The 5,570-nt window shown below is 46.1% G+C and overlaps 1 long non-coding RNA gene across 1 annotated transcript; it reads left to right on the forward strand.

Moving 5' to 3' along the window:
- The first annotated feature begins 3,673 nt into the window (after positions 1-3,673).
- On the forward strand, positions 3,674-4,417 carry LOC119655478. The gene is made up of 2 exons (XR_005249917.1): positions 3,674-3,763; positions 3,833-4,417. It is a non-coding gene; the product is annotated as an uncharacterized LOC119655478 (long non-coding RNA).
- The last annotated feature ends 1,153 nt before the right edge of the window (positions 4,418-5,570 follow it).

Raw genomic sequence — 5,570 nt, forward strand, 5'->3', positions numbered from 1 at the left:
GTCTTGAGAATGATCCTGTTGCTTTTATCTGGCCTCGCACATTGGTCAGGTTCAGCCTAGTCAGCCTTATCAATTTTGTAGAGATACCGAATTCTCTCGTGGCCGTGTACAGTTTTACCCTGGCTATGTTGTCATAGGCGGCTTTAAAGTTGATGAAAAGGTGGTGAAACTGATGTCCATATTCCAACAGTTTTCCATTGCTTGCCGCAGAGAAAAAATCCGATGTGTTGCTGATTTGCCTGGAGTGAAGTCTCTTTGGTGTGGGCCAATGATGTTCTGGGCGTATGGGGCTATCCGGCCTAGCAGGATAGCGGAAAATATCTTATAGATGGTACTCAGCAACGTGATACCTCTATAATTGCTGCACTGCGTGATATCTTCCTTTTTAGGTATGAGACAGATAATGCTTCACGATTGAGTCACTTTAAGCCCAAGTTGATGAACCACTTGGTGTAATTGGTCGCCTCCATATTTAACTAATTCCATCAATTTATGATTTTTAAGGCGATGAACTGTACGGACTGTTTCTCCTATACTTGGTGGTGGCAATATTTGTCCGTCGTCTTCAGTTGGCGATGTTCTGATTATTCAGTAGTTCAACAAAACACTCAACCCATCGCTCCAATATGCCCATTCTGTCGGAAATCACATTTCCCTCTTTGTCTCGGCAGGATGAACATCGAGGTGTGTAAGGCTTCATCTTGCTGACTTGTTGGTAAACCTTCCGCTCCTTGTGCGGTTGCTCCCTGTACTTTTCGAGTTCATAGACCTTTCGCTTCTCCCAGGCTTCCTTTTTCCGTCTGTGAAGTCGCTTCTCCGCTCGTCAGAGTTCGTGATGTCTCCGCCCGCGCCCACGCCCTTTGAGAATACAACATTATTCGGTGTGCAGCATTCTTCCGTTCCGTTGCTAGTTTACATTCATCGTCAAACCAGACGTTCCGACTCTTTTTGTGGCTTGGGCCAAGTATGTTTGTGCCCGTATTTATGATAACGTTCTTCAGGTGATTGTGACGATCATTTGTTGATGCTTCATCTCCAGGATCTCTGTTGACTGCGGTTATTGCGGCATCCATTTCGATTATGTGTTGCGGAGGGCTGTGCTGTGGATGTTAACTCTCACCTGATTGTCAGAGGGGATTCTCTGGGCGGAGTTGTTATTCGAGCTCGGAGCACCATGCCAACGAGATGGTGATCCGAGTTTATATTGGCCCCCCCCCCATATGTTCAGACATTCATCAAGACTGAGAGGTGGCGGCGTTCGATCAACACGTCAATTTGGTTGAAAGTTGTCCCGTCTGGAGAGGCCCACGTAAGTTTGTGGACCGCTTTCCGCGCAAACCAGCTACTTTCAACAACCATTTCGTGTGAGACTGCTAATTGAATAATCCGCAGTCCGTTATCATTTGTATTTTGATGTATCCGGATAGCTGAGTGGTTAGAGCACAAGGCTATCGTACGGAAGGTCGCGGTTCAAATCTCACTGGCGGCAGTGGGATTTGTATCGTGATTTGACGTCGGATACCAGTCGACTCAGCTGTGAATGAGTACCTGAGTCAAATCAGGGTAATAATCTCGGGCGAGCGCAATGCTGACCACATTGTCTCCTACAGTATACTGTAGTGTACCGTTTCGGTCTTGAATGAAGTGCTCTAACACACTTCAAGACCCTGATCCAATATGGATTGTTGCGCCAACGATTATTCTTATTATTATTTCCGAGTTATCACAATCTCGGCAGATGCCGGATTTTACCTAATGCTAGCACTAAGTGCCAAACATTTAGGCCCGGACGATCCTACCTACTTAAAAACTAAAAGGGGCACTGGTGGTGGTGGCCGGTGGTAGGTCAGTGGGAGAATCCGTCGAGTACTCCCCGCAACATCGATCACGTATGCAGAATGGTGTACTTCTGCATGGTTTGAACCAGACTATGCGAAAGTCCCAGGACATCAAGGGAAGCCGTCAGGGATTTAGGTACAATACCTGTAGTTGACAATATTATGGGAACTACTACTAACCACCCGCTCGAGACGCCAAATTTCTTTGATTTCCCGAGCCAATGGCTCATAGTTCACCTTCTTCTCCACGTATTTCCGTTCTGTTCTGTTGTTGCTATTATGGGGGATAGCAACATCAATAATATACGCGGAGCGACCCGTCTTGTCAACTAACAGTACATCAGGCTTATTGCGTGCGGTATGGCGATCAGTCAGAACTTGCCGGTCCCAATACATGCTGTAAGCAGAACTACCAAGTACTGCTTGCGGCTCATATCGGTAAACCGGACATGTTCCCGTGATCAGCCCATGCTTATATGCAAGGTTTTGATGGATAACCTTACATACAGCATTATGCCTGGTGATGTATTGCACCGTTGCCATAACAGTACAGCCAGAAATGAGATGGTCCAACGTCTCTAACGCCGAACCACACATTCTGCACTGGTCATTCTCCACCCGTTCTTTCATGATGAGCTTTTTATAAGCTCGGGTGGCGACCACGCCATCCTGAATGGCACACATAAACCCCTCCGTCTCAGCAAAGAGCTCCTCAGCACACAGCCATCTGTTCGACAGATGTAAGCTATGGAAGCCAATGTATCGCCTGAATACGTGCTCTGTCCCTACTTTGCTGTTAAAATCCCTAAGTATGATTTTGATATCATATTTGGGACAGGCTTCGAGGGTTCGTTCCACTGCCTCGTAGAAGGTATCCTTCTCCGACTCTGTAATCTCCTCTGTAAGGTCGTGAACGTTTATGAGGCTTATATTTCTAAATTTGCTCGGAATCGTAGAGTGCATAGCCTGTCGCTTATGTTTTCAAACCCGATAACAGCAGGTTGGTTTAAGAAACCTACTTCGAGCACATGGTTTACTGGATGGCCACTATAATATAAGGTGTACTAGCTCACCTCCAGGAAATCGGTACTCTTCTCCAGATACCTGTAACGCTGTTACATCGGCCTCATATTGGGGTAGCGTATTGACTAGCTGCTTGGCAGCTCCATTTCTGTATAGGGAGCGCACATTCCATGAGAAAATGCACAAATCCTTATTCCGTTGTCGTTGCCGGGTTCTTCGTTGTGTTATCCGTCCAATCCGAGGCTCCTTTTGTAGCTCCGTAAGAAGTTGTTTTCCGTGTAGGGTTGTCAGCCCTACCCAACCCCCAATCGGGAGGACCAGTTGGTACAATTTGTCCCGTTTTCAGGCGCGGGAGACTCGCCTTCATCCTTCTCCGTCTGCAGCTTTTCTTTACGAAAGTGCTCCCAGCGGTTACCACGAAGAGGTGCAGATAGGGTTTGGTAATAGAGCTGTTGATATTTTATGCTCCACCGAGGGTACCAATCCACGTTTCGCCCTGGGACCTAAACTACCCTTTGACCACCTTATTTTATTTTATTTCTTGATATAAATCTTGTGTATAAACGCATTTTTTTGACAATTGCCTTAGCCATTTTATATAATGCAGACATTTTCGGCGAAAGCAATAGGCATACGAAAAAGTTAGAAAAGCTAGGGGTGTGATTTACTGCCGCTAATTAAAATATTAACTACGATGGATACATGAAATTCTGCCGGTAATTTTCACACGTTGTACATAGATATATATATGTATGAATTTATCCTTCTTAAAACCTGACTGGGCTTTACTGAAAACTACCAGAAGATTATCTTCTGGGTAATCATAATGCAAGACTTTATTGCATGTTTTGCAGCTATAAAAGCGATGCATTCATTGATATGGAGCGGATTTGCAGCAACAGGTACGACCACAATGCGCCGACGGATAACCCCTGGACTGAGCAAAGTGTTCACAACTCATCATAATCAAGGTTTTCTCTTGTAAACATTTCAGAAATCTGTCGTGGCTCGTTAAATCTGAAACTAGCAGGTCCGGTGGAATGTTTTCCAGAAGCACAAAAACGGTCACGTGAAGGACCTGCCTTTAAACGGGGTTACCCCGGAAAAGCGTTTGTGGTGCGTATATAAGAATAATCTGCCAGTCAGGGTCTCGCAGTGCTCGCATTTCCGACTTGCCATAAACTGAATAATGAAATTGTTAATTATTTATTGTCTTTGCGCTTTTGTCGTAGATGCTGCCGATTTCTGTTTTAACCAATTCAGCTACGCACCTCGATTCAGTATGCGTCCATCTGCACGTGGCTTGAAAAAGGGTGGCTATGAAGACGCAACTGCAGTCTCACATGAGAATAACCTTTTCACCGCAGTGGGAGCTGTAACGCATAACATCAATGTCATCTCAACCCCTTTCTCGTGCGTGGAAATTTATGACTTCCGAGTTATCGATACGAATCCGTGGCTTAAGAGGACAAGAATATTATAATTTTGCCTTTGAATAAATAAACAAAAAATAAATTCCAAATTATAAATTTGTACGAAATAAACTATAAATTTAGTATGGAAGACTTTCAATTTGGAAATTTAGAGGACACTTAATCCAAACTAACACATTTTCCAGCAAATAACGCTGTTATTTATTGCCCCCTTCACATCTCTTCTATATGGGGAAGATGAACTCCCCTCTATATGGGGAACACTGAACTCATTCATCGAGCTGGTATTGTGGTATATGAGAGTATTGTTTTCGGCAAACTCGTTCTACGGTAGATGCGACAACAATGATCGTAGATGTCGAACGAGAGGCGCTAAATATCAAAAATAACTTTAATTTTGCTAATTGAAGTTGAACTAAGGAAACCTCGTCTTCTTCTACACCCTTTGTTCCATTCCAAAGCGGGGTCTGTTCGTCTCGATCGATTGCGCCAGTTTACTCGGTCAAAGCGGATATCCGCGATATAATCACATCGCGATATAATCAGTGTTCGCAGCCTGACTTTAGCCAGAGCTGGGCAATCGCAGAGAAAATGCATGAGGGTTTCCCTTCATTATCCGCAGCTTCGGCAATGCGAGTTGTAGGGAATGCCGAGCCTAGCGGCATGGTTCTATGGGCCAGTGCCCCGTGCAGACCACCGTAATCTTGAATGCATTTGCACGCGTCTGGCATAGGAGCTCTCGTGATAGGGCTATGTTATAATCAGGCCAAATTCTCCTTGACTTGGCACAGCTTGTAAGCCTTCGCCATCTCAGGCCCGCGGCTGCTAGGTAGTGCGAGTAGACTCCGCCCCCGACAGCCGCCAGCGAAACACTGACTGTATTCGCCGAGGGACTGCCAAGAGCAGAGCCTTGCCTGGCCAATCCGTCAGCCCGTTCATTCCCCTCTATGTTCCTATGCCCGGGAACCCAGAGGTGAGTAACCTTGAGCGTGCCGCCCAGATGGTTGAGCGCGTCTCTGCACTGCCCCACCAGCCGGGAAGATGTCGTCGTTGAGTACAAGGCCTTGATGGCCGCTTGGCTGTCGGTCAGAATGGCTATGTTACGCTTGGGGCTCGAATCACGCTCCAGCCATCGACAGACTTCCAATATCGCCAGTACTTCCGCCTGGAATACACTGGCGAAACCTGGGAGACCATACGACTTGGATACACCGTGTGTATTCGCGAAAACCCCCGCGCCGACTCCATAGGCCATCTTTGATCTGTCCGTAAAGAA

This window comes from Hermetia illucens, chromosome 4, assembly GCF_905115235.1.
Source record: "Hermetia illucens chromosome 4, iHerIll2.2.curated.20191125, whole genome shotgun sequence".
NCBI classification, from domain to species: Eukaryota; Metazoa; Arthropoda; class Insecta; order Diptera; family Stratiomyidae; genus Hermetia; species Hermetia illucens.